This window comes from Bubalus kerabau, chromosome 1 (genome assembly GCF_029407905.1).
Source record: "Bubalus kerabau isolate K-KA32 ecotype Philippines breed swamp buffalo chromosome 1, PCC_UOA_SB_1v2, whole genome shotgun sequence".
Taxonomy (NCBI): Eukaryota; Metazoa; Chordata; class Mammalia; order Artiodactyla; family Bovidae; genus Bubalus; species Bubalus kerabau.
In genome coordinates, this window is record NC_073624.1 from 269,112,487 (window position 1) to 269,128,379 (window position 15,893).

The 15,893-nt window shown below is 38.3% G+C and overlaps 1 pseudogene; it reads right to left on the minus strand.

Annotated features, from left to right (window-relative positions):
* Positions 1-12,411: 12,411 nt before the first annotated feature.
* On the minus strand, positions 12,412-13,233 carry LOC129632765 (myotilin-like; annotated as a pseudogene).
* Between the last annotated feature and the right edge of the window lie 2,660 nt (positions 13,234-15,893).

The window sequence follows — 15,893 nt, forward strand, 5'->3', positions numbered from 1 at the left end:
CATTCCAGTCCTCTATAATGAAAAAGATATCTCTTTTTTGGGAGATAGTTCTAGAAGGTCTTGTAAGTTTCATAGAACTATTCAACTTCAGCTTCTTCAGCATTACTAGTTGGGACACAGTCATGTATTACTCTGATATTGAATGGTGTGCCTTGGAAATGAACCAAGCTTATTCTGTCATTTTTGAGATTGCATCAAAGTACTGCTTTTCAGATTCTTTTGTTGACTATGATGGCTACTCCATTTCTTTTAAGGGATTCTTGCCCACAGTAGTAGATATAACGGTCACCTGCGTTAAATTCACCCATACCAGTCCATTTTAGTTCAGTTCAGTTCAGTTCAGTTCAATAGCTCAGTCATGTCCGACTTTTTTGCGAACCCATGAATTGCAGCACGCCAGGCCTCCCTGTCTATCACCAACTCCCGCAGTTCACTCAAACTCATATCCATCGAGTAAGTGATGCCATCTAGCCATTTCATCCTCTGTCACCTTCTCCTTCTGCCCCCAATCCCTCCCAGCATCAGGGTCTTTTCCAATGAGTCAACTCTTCTCATGAGGTGGCCAAAGTATTGAGTTTCAGTTTCAGCATCAGTCCTTCCAATGAACACCCAGGACTGATCTCCTTTAGGATGTACTGGTTGGATCTCCTTGAAGTCCATGGGACTCACAAGATTCTTCTCCAACACCACAGTTAAAAAGCATCAATTCTTCAGCACTCAGCTTGCTTCACAGTCCAACTCTCACATCCATACATGACCACAGGAAAAACCGTAGCCTTGACTAGACGGACCATTGTTGGCAAAGTAATATCTCTTCTTTTCAGTATACTATCTAGGTTGGTCATAACTTTCCTTCCAAGGAGTAAGCGTCTTTTAATTTCATGGCTGCAATCACCATCTGCAGTGATTTTGGAGCCTAAAAAAATAAAGCCTGACACTGTTTCCACTGTTTCCCTGTCTATTTCCCATGAAGTGATGGGACCAGATTCCATGATCTTCGTTTTCTGAATGTTGAGCTTTAAGCCAATGTTTTCACTCTCCACTTTCACTTTCATCAAGAGGCTTTTGAGTTCCTCTTCACTTTCTGCCATAAGGGTGGTGTCATCTGCATATCTGAGGTTATTGATATTTCTCCCAGCAATCTTGATTCCAGCTTGTGCTTCTTCCATCCCAGCATTTCTCATGATGTTTTCTGCATATAAGTTGAATAAGCAGGGTGACAATATACAGCCTTGAAATATTCTTTTTCCTATTTGGAACCAGTTTGTTGTTCCATATCCAGTTCTAACTGTGGCTTCCTGATCTGCATATATGTTTCTCAAGAGACAGGTCAGGTGGTCTGGTATTCCCATCTCTTTCAGAATTTTCCACAGTTTATTGTGATCCACACAGTCAAAGGCTTTGGCATAGTCAATAAAGCAGAAATAGATGTTTTTCTGGAATTCTCTTGCTTTTTCCATGACCCAGTGGATGTTGGCAGTTTGATCTCTGGTTCCTCTGCTTTTTCTAAAACCAGCTTGAACATCTGGAATTTCACGGTTCATGTATTGCTGAAGCCTGGCTTGGAGAATTTTGAACATTACTTGACTAGTGTGTGAGATGACTGCAATTTTACAGTAGTTTGAGCATTCTCTGGCATTACCTTTCTTTGAGATTGGAGTGAAAACTAACCTTTTCCAGTCCTTTGGCCACTGCTGAGTTTTCCCAATTTGCTGGCATATTGAGTGCAGCACTTTCACAGTATCCCTAAAATGTCAATGTTCCCTCTTGCCATCTCCTATTTTACCACTTCCAATTTGCCTTGATGCAATATTGTTCTTTACAACGTCAGACTTTACTTCCTCACAAGTCACATCCACAAGTGAGTATTGCTTTTACTTTGGCTCCATCTCTTCATTCCTTCTGGAGTTATTTCTCCACTGATCTCCAGTAGCATATTGGGTACCTACCGACCCGGGGAGTTCATCTTTCAGTGTCCTATATTTTTGCCTTTTCATACTGTTCATGGGATTCTCAAGGCAAGGACACTGAAGTGGCTTGCCTTTCCCTTTTCTAGTGGACCACATTTTGTCAGAACTCTCTATCATGACCCATCTGTAATGTGTGCCCTACATGGCATGGCTCATAGTTTCATTGAGTTAGAAAAGGCTGTGGTCCATGTGATCAGTTTGATCAGTTTTCTGTAATTCTGGCTTTCATTCTGTTGGCCCTCTGATGGATAAGGATAAGACGGTTATGGAAGCTTCCTGATGGGAGAGACTGAATGAGGGGGAAACTAGGCCTTGTTCCGATGGGTGGGGCCATGTTCAGTAAATCTTTAATCCACTTTTCTGTTGATGGGTGGGATTCCATCCCTCCCTATTATGTGACCTGAGGCCCAACTATGGTGGAAGATAACAGTGACCTCCTTCAAAAGGTCCCATGCATGCACTGCTGCCCTAAGTGCTCGAGACCTTGCAGCAGGCCACCACCGACCCACGCCTCTGCTGGAGACTCCTGGACCCTCTCGGGCAAGCCTGGGTCAGCCTTCTGTGGGGTCACTGCTCTTTTCTCCTGGATCCTGGAGCACATAAGGTTTGTCTGTGCCCTCCAAGAATCTGTTTCCCAGTCCTGTCTAAGTTCTGGTGGCTGTATGGTGTTGTTAATGGTGACCTCCTCCAAGAGGGTTTATGCCATACCCAGGTCTGCTCCACCCAGAGTACCAGCCCCTGTGGCAGTCCAGTACTGACCCGTACCTCCACAGGAGATGCTCAGACACAGTTCTGGCTCATTCTCTGTGGACTCTCTGGGTCCTGGTGTGCACAAGGTTTGTTTGATTCCTCTGAGTGTCTCTGGTGTGTATGCGGTTTGATTCTAAACATGATTTCACCCCTCCTACCATCTTGCTGGGGCTTCTTTGCCCTTGGATGTGGGGAATCTTTTTTAAGTGGAATCCAATATTCTCTTGTCAATGGTTGTTCAGAAACAAGAGAGACACATGGATTTTAATACTTGGACTTGGGCATGTTACATTCCCACAGGACTGTTATATGTACAGATAATATCCCTGAACTAATGACAATGAACTAATAGGGTAATAGGGCGTAGAAGAGCTGAATGAAGACTGGGGAGAAAGGAAAACAATCCTGATTAAAACAAAGTATATCCTCCAAAATACAGAGAGATTTCCATTATTCTTAAGGAGAGTTATATAATGAATAATTTAAAATATTATTCTCTTTAGAAAGTGTTTGGGAAGCCAACATCATTTCATCTGTATATGGTCATGAAAAACTAATTTAGTTTTTCATTCCTTTACCTATTTACTTCTGCAATGTCTGTTGAAGGCTTTCTATATGCTGGCAAGAGGAAAGATTTGGAGTTGTCAAGAAACAAAAGTGTGATTCATGCAAAACACCATATTTGGGTTCAAGCAATCAACTGTAAGCATGCAATTTTATAGTTGTGGAGGTGGAAGTGGACATACTAAGAAAGGAAAAAAAAAAGAGAGAGAGAGAGACAAAGAGAAAGTTTCATAATGCTTGATTCCAAAAGGGCCACTTACATTGAAAAATATTCTTATTTTTATAGATACTTCAAGTGGTTGACATTTAGCCTAAAAGAACAGTAAGAAATCTTCAGAGGGAGCATAACAACTCTTCACATAGGTGGAGGATTATCAAGTAAAAAAGTGAATAAAAGCAGGATCTAGGAACTAACAGGCAAAAGGTTTATTTCATTCATTTATAATTGAGAAAAATGCATAATTCTTCATTAGACAATCCACACAGAAGCTAGAGACTAGTTATTGGTGATAGCTTGGTGATAGTATGTTATGCTTAAACCTAAAATTACAATATTCTGTTAAAGTTTTATGGTCCCTTATTAGTCCCATGTTTAGAAAGTTTTTTTGGAGGAACACTGACAGCTAATAGAATAACAAAGTTTTTATAGAAAGTATTCAGATTTATATAATCTTGAAAAAATATAATCAAGAGATCAATAATTTGCTATGATTTTCAAAATGGTTTATTCTGAGAACAAAAACTGGCTGTTCCTATTTCCTATATGACAGTGGGTTCAAATAATATGGCAAGTATTCTGCTAGAGCAAATAAATAGACTTTTATTAATTTTTAAGTGCTGGACAGACTTCAGAAAATGGTTGTGAAACTTTCATAATAGCGAATTTTTTATAATATATGAAGATGCTATACAGCATCTTCCTTGGATGTTTTAGAGACTCACCTCACCATTCATGTTTCAGACAGTATCTAATATATTTCCATTAGTTCCTTTTCCATTTCTATGGCCTGAAAATTGCCTCATGTGTTATATAATAGTTTGTCTCCTATTGCTTTTGGAATAGCTTCTCCATTATAAGTAATATCTTGCACAATTTAATTTTATGGTTGTGATTAGCGCTCTATTGGTTCTTTTCTATTAAATAAAGTCCCCTAACTTATTCTTTTGATATTAGTTATGTTGGATTATTTCAACAAATTAAACATCTATATATTCATTTTAAGTGTCTTCTAATATACATCCAATGCTACTTTTGAGTGCTATTATTATGAATAATGTTACAAAAATATAAGATAAACTCTTCTTATTATCAAATATCATAAAAATACCACTGAAAATATTTCTCTGTCTTCTTAATGTTATCTTTATTGAATCAAGTTGAAATCACTTAGAAATAAGATTTTTCTTTTAAAAATTACAAAATGGATTTTGCAGTAGCTCATTCTACAAAATGTACTATTTACTGAAACATTTTGTCTTGGTTTATTTTCATGAACTAGAAACATGTTTAATTCAACTGGATTTACTTAGCTTACCAAATAAGCATATAGAGCAGTTCAGGGATGATATGACAGCTTCACAATGCAGGTTTTAATTTTCCTATTCAAATATCTTTAACTATAAGAAGTACAAATGCAAAATCTGGTTTTGTCTTTTTGAAAGTGATTTCTAGAGCTCGAGCTAACAATTCCTGCTTATATCCCAATGTCAATTATGCAGCACTAAGCAAGAAAAGTTGGGAGAACAGGAAACTTATCCAAACACAGTTGCCCCCCACTCCAAATAGGTTGGCATTATTAAGGAAGAAGAAAATGAACATAATTTATGTAAATAATGATTTGCCATAGAATTAAAAGGACACAAATTTCAAGGAAAGAGAGTATGTGAAGATAGCATCTTACAAGATAGGCTAGAAGATTGTTCCCTTAGAAGAAAATTGTCTCTAATACTTATAGCCACTGTAGTTGACTGTTTTCTAATTTTATAATATTTTGTTCAATAAGAAACAAAGCCTTCACCGACTCACAGACTTAGAGAATGAACTTATGATGCCCAGAGGGGAAGGAGGTGGGGATTGACTATATCAGGAGTCTGGGACTGACATGTAAACTCTGTTATTTAATTAAAAACAGATAACCAACAGAGATCTACTATATAGAACAGGGACCTCTGCTCAATACTCTGTAATAACCTAAATGGGAAAAGAATTTGAAATAAAGAATATATACCTGAGTATGTATAACTGAATCCCTTTGCTGTATATATGAAACTAACACATTGTTAACCAACTATACTCCAATATAAAATAAAGATTAAAAAATATAATAAAGAAGCAAAGGCATTCAGTCCATTCAACAAAAATAAAGTAAGCTCCCTATTAAGGATTAAAAACTACTTCAGGAAAATTGCTTGAAAAATGTTGATTGATTGAGGTACAGTCCACCTTGCAAATGAAATGAATACTCAAAAAAAGAATGACGATATGATGCCCTTGCCCTCAACAAGTTCACCTTTGTGAAACAAGTGACAAGAGAACATACACAAATGATTATGGCACAGCGATATAAATACAAATAGAAGTGCCGATAACATACCATCTGAATTAAAAAATAACAATGTATTCTCACTGGCATGGGGGGAAGGTCAAATAAGTTGAAGGTAATACAGAAATAAAGAAGAGGATTTTTCAAAATGTGTCAAAGTTACAGAATACGGTTGGCAGAAACTATTCATTTTTTTCTAACAGATGTATGTAGACAGGGTTTTATAAACTTTTTTAAAAGAAGCCTCAAGAGGGTAATTTTTAAAAAATGGATTTTATGTTCAGAGTTCATTGATCCATGAAATTGCTTAGTCTCTCATGTCCCAAGATTTAGACTGTCATAATTATAATTTGAAGAAATCTCTCAAAACCTATAGAATAATATGATAGTCTTCCCTCAGTGAGACAATTTGAGCTGAAAGCTGACAGGTGATTCAGGGGTTGTGAACAGTGTTAATAAAATAAGTCAATTTTCACACTGAAAGACATAAAACCCTAAGTGCTATAAAATGGACATACGAACTCTTTAGCTTATTTTTCATCTTGTGATATTTTATTATGCATACCCTACATTCCAAATCAACAGTTGAAATCAAAACCCATTATTAAATTCATTTGACTATTAATACATAGGAAGTATAAGAACAAAATTCTTCATAGCACCTTGTGACTGGATTCAACCTCAGTGATTAAAGAGAAAAGACTGTCATTTTATGAAAAAGGTTTTTTTTTTTTTCAGTTATTTCCATATATAAGGTAACTTAAAAAAATGAATTAGTGAACTACAATTACCATTCTAAAAATATCCTCAGAGTTGCATGTTCAAGGTAAGTTCATCTGTATCATATTTTCGGTTCCACATATAAGTGTCATAAGTCGTCTGCCTTTCTCTTTCTGACTCACTTCACTTAGCATGATAATCTCTAGGTCCACCCACGTTGCTGCAGATAGCATTATTTCCTTCTTTCTTGTGGCTGAGTAATATTCCATCTGAACAATATTCCACTACATGTATGTACCATATCTTCTTTATCGGTTCCTCTATTGATGGACACTGAGGTTGTTTCCATGTCTTGCAGATGGTGAACTGTGCTGCTGGGACAGAAGGGTGCAAGTATCTTTTCAACTTACAGCTTTGTCTGGGTGTATGCCAACAATTGGGGAGTGTAGGATCATACAGCAACTCTACCTTTAGTTTTTTGAGGAACCTCCATATCGTTTTCCACAGTGGTTACACCAATTTACATTCTCACCTACAGCATAAGAATATCCCTTTTCTTCACACCCTCTCCAGCATTTGTTATTTATAGACTTAAATTGTGGTCATTCTGACCATTGGGATGTGGTACCTCACTGTAGTATTAATTCAAGCTTTTCTAATAAATAGCAATATTGAACATCATTTTATGTGAATATTTCTATTTAGGTTAGCTTGAATTTTTAGTTGAAAATGAACAAATAACTTTCATCATTGGGAAAGTTTCTTTTAATACTAACATCCACTGGATTATCGAAAAAACAAGAGAGTTCCAGAAAAACATCTATTTCTGCTTTATTGACTATGCCAAAGCCTTTGACTGTGTGGATCACAATAAACTGTGGAAAATTCTGAAAGAGATGGGCATACCAGACCACCTGATCTGCCTCTTGAGAAACCTATATACAGGTCAGGAAGCAACCGTTAGAAGTGGACATAGAACAACAGACTGGTTCCAAATAGGACAAGAAGTATGTCAAGGCTGTATATTGTCACCCTGCTTTTTTTTTTTTTTTTTTTTTTTTTTTTTTTTTTTGCTGGCAAAGTAATGCCTCTGCTTTTTTTTTTTTTTTAATTTTATTTTATTTTTAAACTTTACATAATTGTATTAGTTTATGCAGAGTACATTGAGAAATGCTGGGCTGGAGGAAGCACAGGCTGGAATCAAGATTGCTGGGAGAAATATCAATAACCTCAGATAGGTACTGGAGAAGGTGATGGCACCCCACTCCAGTACTCTTGCCTGGAAAATCCCATGGATGGAGGAGCCTGGTAGGCTGCAATCCATGGGGTCACGAAGAGTCAGACACGACTGAAGTGACTTAACAGCAGCAGCAGCAGATATGCAGATGACACCACCCTTAGGGCAGAGAGTGAAGAAGAACTAAAGAGCCTCTTAATGAAAGTGAAAGAGGAGAGTGAAAAAGTTGGCTTACAGCTCAACATTCAGAAAACGAAGATCACGGCATCCGGTCCCATCACTTCATGGCAGATAGATGGGGAGACAGTGGAAACAGTGGCTGACTTTATTTTTCTGGGCTCTAAAATCACTGCAGATGGCGACTGCAGCCATAACACTAAAAGATGCTTACTCCTTGGAAGGAAAGTTATGACCAATCTAGACAACATATTACAAAGCAGAGACATTACTTTGCCAACAAAGGTTAGTCTAGTCAAGGCTATGGTTTTTCCAGTAGTCATGTATGGATGTGAGAGTTGGACTATAAAGAAAGCTGAGTGCCAAAGAATTGATGCTTTTGAACTGTGGTGTTGGAGAAGACTCTTCAGAGTCCCTTGGACTGCAAGGAGGTCCAACCAGTCCATCCTAAAGGAGATCAGTCCTAGATATTCACTGGAAGGACTGATGCTGAAGCTGAAACTCCAATACTTTGGCCACCTGATGCAAAGAGCTGAGTCATTGGAAAAGAGCCTGATGCTGAGAACAATTGAGGGCAGGAGGAGAAGGGGATGACAGAGGATGAGATGGTTGGGTGGCATCACAGACTCAATGGACATGGGTTTGGGTGGACTCCGGGAGTTGGTCATGGACAGGGAGGCCTGGAGTGCTGCAGTTCATGGGTTCACAAAGAGTCGTATACGACTGAATGACTGATCTGAACTGAACTGAACTGAACCTTCATCCATTTTATCTTTATTTAAAGATTTCATACATTTAACCATTCTTACAAAGGTTCTGGAAAACTGAATATGGTTCTTTGTCTCTGCAGCTGCCCTTGTGCACCTAACCTCAACCCCATCTTCTTTAGCTTAAGAAACAGGGTATTCTATTTCACATACAAAAGAAAATAGGGGAGATACTTTAAAAAGCACCTTTCATTATTTTTGCACTGTACCCAAAAGAAATGGAACCAATTATCTTGCCTTTCATGAAGCTGGGAGTAGTTTCATAAGTTACCTACGTATGCAATTTTTAAAAATGAATCTGCATCAATCTACTGGCTGTCACGATGCTCTCTGAATTTTAGCACCAACTATTGTCACCATATTTTGAAAATATGACTTCAAATAACCAAACTAACCATTTTAAATGTCTATCTTAAGAAGGCTGCAAGACATCAGATCACTAATTTCTGACTCATAACAGCTAGGAAACAGTCCTAAACTCCCAGATACAGAAACATCCTCTTGAACAAGTGACTTAAATTTTCTAACTCTCTGTTAACTATAAATTGGGGATGATTTTCATCTTGGGAGAGTGTTTTAAGAGCCAAATAGGATAGCAAATGTAAAGTATCATATTGACTTATTAATTAAATATTAAAATGTTACTCATTTTCTCTCCTGGCAGTTAAAACATAAGTTGTTCTATTTGCTAGGCATCATTATCAATCAGGAGTTAGACATTAGCAAAAGTATGTAATTAATTATTTCAAGAAAACAACTATATATATCATTTTTTTTTGCAGAAAAGTAAAAGGTAGAATCTTAATGTTATATCTCTGAAAAGTAAGCAAATCTAAGAAGCAGATGATGTCTACTGACTGTATGATTATACTTAGTCTCCCTCTGTTAGCTTTCTTAATTTCAAAAGTTAACACAATTTAGAATTCCATGGATGGTATAGTCCATGGGGTTGCAAAGAGTCAGACACGACTGAGTGACTTTCACTTTCATAAAGCTCTCTAAAAAGTATTTTCTTCAAAAAAAAGGAATCTGATGAAAAATAAAATAGAACTATGAATATAGACGAAAGAAGACAAAACTCAAACTGTTAGGAAAAATTACAATTAATAGTTTCAGATGTTATATGTAGTCATTAACTTTAGCTTCAGTAACTGTTATATGTAGTCATTAACTTTAGCTTCAGTAACCAGAATGCAAAAGTAAGAAGTCAAGAAACAGCTGGAGTAACAGGCAAATTTGGCCTTGGAATAAGGAATGAAGCAGGGCAAAGACTAATAGAGTTTTGCCAAGAAAATGCACTGGTCATAGCAAACACCCTCTTCCAACAACACAAGAGAAGACTCTACACATGGACATCACCAGATGGTCAACACCGCAATCAGATTGATTATATTCTTTGCAGCCAAAGATGGAGAAGCTCTATACAGTCAACAAAAATAAGACCAGGAGCTGACTGTGGCTCAGATCATGAACTCCTTATTGCCAAATTCAGACTTAAATTGAAGAAAGTGGGGAAAACCACTAGACCATTCAGGTATGACCTAAATCAAATCCCTTGTGATTATACAGTGGAAGTAAGAAATAGATTTAAGGGCCTAGATCTGATAGACAGAGTGCCTGATGAACTATGGAATGAGATTCGTGACATTGTACAGGAGACAGGGATCAAGACCATCCCCATGGAAAAGAAATGCAAAAAAGCAAAATGGCTGTCTGGGGAGGCCTTACAAATAGCTGTGAAAAGAAGAGAAGTGAAAAGCAGAAGAAAAAAGGAAAGATATAAGCATCTGAATGCAGAGTTCCAAAGAATAGCAAGAAGAGATAAGAAAGCCTTCTTCAGCGATCAGTGCAAATAAATAGAGGAAAACAACAGAATGGGCAAGACTAGAGATCACTTCAAGAAAATTAGAGATACCAAGGGAACATTTCATGCAAGGATGGGCTCGATAAAGGACAAAAATGGTACAGACCTAACAGAAGCAGAAGATATTAAGAAGAGGTGGCAAGAATACACAGAAGAACTGTACAAAAAAGATCTTCATGACCCAGATAATCACAGTGGTGTGATCACTGACCTAGAGCCATACATCCTGGAATGTGAAGTTAAGTGGGCCTTAGAAAGCATCACTACGAACAAAGCTAGTGGAGGTGATAGAATTACAGTTGAGCTATTTCAAATCCTGAAAGATGATGCTGTGAAAGTGCTGCACTCAATATGCCAGCAAATTTGGAAAACTCAGCAGTGGCCACAGGACTGGAAAAGGTCAGTTTTCATTCCAATCCCAAAGAAAGGCAATGCCAAAGAATGCTCAAACTACCGCACAATTGCACTCATCTCACATGCTAGTAAAGTAATGCTCAAAATTCTCCAAGCCAGGTTTCAGCAATATGTGAACCGTGAACTTCCTGATGTTCAAGCTGGTTTTAGAAAAGGCAGAGGAACCAGAGATCAAATTGCCAACATGCACTGGACCATCGAAAAAGCAAAAGAGTTCCAGAAAAACATCGATTTCTCTTTATTGACTATGCCAAAGCCTTTGACTGTGTGGATCACAGTAAACTGTGGAAAATTCTGAAAGAGATGGGAATACCAGACCACCTGACCTGCCTCTTGAGAAACATATATGCAGATCAGGAAGCAACAGTTAGAAGTGGACACGGAACAACAGACTGGTTCCAAATAGGAAAAGGAGTACGTCAAGGCTGTATATTGTCACCCTGTTTATTTAACTTATATGCAGAGTACATCATGAGAAACGCTGGACTGGAAGAAGCACAGGCTGGAATCAAGATTGCTGGGAGAAATATCAATAACCTCAGATATGCAGATGACACCACCCTTATGGCAGAAAGTGAAGAGGAACTCAAAAGCCTCTTGATGAAAGTGAAAGTGGAGAGTGAAAACGTTGGCTTAAAGCTCAACATTCAGAAAACGAAGATCATGGCATCCGGTCCCATCACTTCATGGCAAATAGACAGGGAAACAGTGAAAACAGTGTCAGACTTTATTTTCTTGGGATCCAAAATCATTGCAGATGGTGACTGCAGCCATGAAATTAAAAGATGCTTACTCCTTGGAAGGAAAGTTATGACCAACCTAGATAGCATATTCAAAAGCAGAGACATTACTTTGCCAACACAGGTCCATCTAGTCAAGGCTATGGTTGTTCCTGTGGTCATGTATGGATGTGAGAGTTGGACTGTGAAGAAGGCTGAGTGCCGAAGAAAAGCTTTTGAACTGTGGTGTTGGAGAAGACTCTTGAGAGTCCCTTGGACTGCAAGGAGATCCAACCAGTCCATTCTGAAGGAGATCAGCCCTGGGATTTCTTTGGAAGGACTGATGCTAAAGCTGAAACTCCAGTACTTTGGCTATCTCATGTGAAGAGTTGACTCATTGGAAAAGACTCTGATGCTGGGAGGGATTGGTGGCAGGAGGAGAAGGGGACGACAGAGGATGAGATGGCTGGATGGCATCACTGACTCGATGGCCGTGAGTCTGAGTGAACTCCAGGAGTTGGTGATGGACAGGGAGGCCTGGTGTGCTGTGATTCATGGGGTCGCAAAGAGTTGGACACGACTGAGCAGCTGAACTGAACTGAACTGTATGTACCATGTTACCCAGAATCTTCTTTATATTTTTTTTATCAGTAAAGTAATCTATAATTATCACCCTATCACCTTCTTCAGTCAGTGCTGAACTTTACCATTTCATGATTTCTTCTCCAGATCACCTTCAAAGCAGGCACAGGTGAGAGCTGTCATTCTGGCTTTAGTGAGTCTCCCCCCAAAACTTCTTTGAGTTGTGTTTTGTAGATAAATATCAGTGTTCTACGTTCTCTTGCAAGAATGTCCAGCTATACAGTTAAGGTAGCTTCCCCTGTTCTGTTCATGGCAATACATGAGTAAGCCCCTGAACCTGAAGCTCTGATCACTTCAAGAATGAGTGAATGAAAACCCTCCTAAGATACTATCATTTTGCAGAAAGCTTCCATTTATATGCCATGACACATGAGGAGCTGGCGGTCTACCCACTTTGAAGTCCATTCCTCAGAATCTTCCTTCTTTACTCAACATGTTCTCTGACATTTGAACAAAATGTAATGAGCTAAATTTCTCCTGTACTGCATGCTGTTCATTCACATCTCCTTTTGAGTATGATCTACTTCTTACTTCAGACTTAGGAACCTGTGCTCATGCATGTTCTGAGTTGTGCTATGATAAATCTGTGAGTCATTGTCATTTTAGCTTGAAACTCTGCAATCTGTGAAACACTTTATCCTCAGGTGTTACCTGTAGATTTCCATAATGAAGAAGTGGTCCGCATTTCAGCTTTCTCTTTCAAACCATGAATCAGAGCTTCTTTTTATGTATGTATGTATGCATTTATGGCCCTTGTGTTTCATGGTTGGGAGTGTTTGGTATGGGTCTAGCATTTGCAGTTTGGCCAACAGAGGGTTGTTGACTTTTGAGGTGCCCAGTGGGAGGGATTTTACTGCTACTGTCATCGGGCCGTAATGACAATATGGAGCCAGGGAAGCTGCCTGGGAACTGATTATAGGTGGCATAACCTTTTGCTCTGGCTGGAGCCAGAAAGCTGCTGGGGGAAGCGGAAAAAACAGAGGATATGTGAGAGCCCCCTGTGGTGGAAGCAGGGATTCGCGCTGTCAGGGATGGATGAAAATGGAAGGCTGCTCGGTCGGGCTAGAGGAGCTGAGGTTTTAAATGCATGCTTTTTAGAAGCACTGTTTGTCTTGTGAATTATAATACTAATTAAACAAAGTAGAAGCAAAAATAATTTTTAAAAACAGAAAGGACGAACTCTTTCATATAAGACTTAAAGTCAAGTGCCTAACAGGGTTACTATTAAAACGTAATTTAAAATAATAACTTGAGTGTGTCGAAGTATGCATTAAATCTTATAAATGCTCTATAAATGGGCTATCATTTGAGAGTTACACTAGTTTCCATTTTATTTGAATTTGTAAACACTGTGGTAGATGTTTTAATTTAATAATGTCTAAAGCCTACTTGAAACATGCTTATTTTAAAACCTTCTAATTATTGGTCTTATACTGATAGGTGAAAGATTAACAATATGATATAGAGATTGGTGGTCCTAAGAGGTTAATTTAAACTAAGTGTTCTGTTTAGTGTTAAAGTCTGTTTCAAACGAAAGTGTTTTAATTAAGGAGTGTGAGTGTGCTATCTGAATAAGATAAAATTTCATGAGCTGTGAGATCAGAAGACCAAACTGGACGCCCTGGGGTATGCCAAAATTTATACCTTTGATTTTTTTTTTTCATTTTTTAAATAGAATACATAACTACCAGTGTTCACCATAAGTGTGGCTCTAGCTAGTATATCATGTTTCAACTCTCATGGCCCTTGTGACACAATGGATACAGTGCATGCCATAGGCTGTTTGTAGTCACTCGACCTTCAGATGCTGTGATCTTAGTTATCTATATAGATTCAAAATTAGCCAAAGATATTTTTTCATGGCAGAATCTATAGGAATATAATTTTAGCTCTTATTTTAACTTATGTACTGAAAATTAAAATGTTAAAACCTTAGAACAGTGCATTTTTGTTCAAGAGTCTCACTACTTTCATTCAACATCTCATTGCCCTATTGTTGTTGTTAGTTGCTAAATCATGTCTGACTCTTTTGCAACCCCAAGGCCTGTAGCCCGCCAGGCTCCTCTGTCCATGGGATTTCCCAGGCAAGCATACTGGGTGGGTTGCCACTTCCTTTTTCAGGGGATCTCCCCAACCCAAGGATTGAGCCCACGTCTCCTGCATTGGCAGGCGGATTCTTTACCACTGAGCCACCAGGGAAGCCCCTCATTGTCCTTTATCACCTTCCTATTTCAGAGTGTAAATCCTACTGCCACTCTTGTCAAAAACAATTTTTAAAATTTCACCATGGAAACAATCATGTGCATATATATATAACTGATAAGTGTTCATCAGGAACATATAAAGATATGAAAACAGTAAAAATAGAATGCCTTATGTGAGTCTATGAATGCGAAGAGTTGACTCATTGGAAAAGACTCTGATGCTGGGAGGAATTCGGGGCAGGAGGAAAAGGGGACGACAGAGGATGAGATGGCTGATGGCATCACTGACTCGATGGACGTGAGTTTGAGTGAACTCCGGGAGTTGGTGACGGACAAGGAGGTCTGGCATGCTGCAATTCATGGGGTCGCAAACAGTCGGTCATGACTGAGCGACTGAACTGAACTGAACTGAATCTATATAACCATCTATCTATACACACCTTTATATACACATGTACATGTATATATATATATGTGTATGTATACTGTTTATGTCTCCATGTCTTCCCTGGTGGCTCAGACGGTAAAGCATCTGTGTACAATGTGGGAGACCTGGGTTTGATCCCTGGGTCGGGAAGATCCCCTGGAGAAGGAAATGGCAATCCACTCCAGTACTATTGCCTGGAGAATCCCATGGACAGAGGAGCGTGGTAGGCTACAGTCCATGGGGTTGCAAAGAGTTGGACATGACTGAGCAACTTCACTTTCTTTCACTTATACTGTTTATGTATATTTACATATTTACATACCTGTACACATATAGACAGAGGAAGAGAGACATCATATATTAATCTAGCCCCAATAATAATTAGATACTTAGAGTAGTAAACTGTATAAATGATACAAAGGAAACAATGCTATCCTTGCCCTACATGGTATTAAAATGGCGATAAGAAGATTAGGTAGATAAAATCCTTACTATCAGCAAACACTTAAAATGTATGTGATACTGGCAATTTCTATATTCAAATGAATATAAAGATTAAGTTTACTTAATCAGAGCATACGTTTTCAAGGCAATGAGTCTTATGCATGGAAGAACTCAGATATAGAGATTGTGTCTAAAAACATGAAGTAAACTTAGAATAATACTACAGCAGTGAGAGGCACAAAACACAGTTGGCCCTCCATACCTGTGGATTCTGCATCCATGGTTTCAACCAACCATGGATTGAAAATATTTTTTTAAAAAGATCCATAAACTTCAGAAAAGCAAAACTTGAATTTGTACACAACAGCAACGATTTATGTAGCATTTACATTGTATTTACAGCTCTTTCCACAGCATTTACATCATTTTAGATAGTATAAGTAACCCAGAA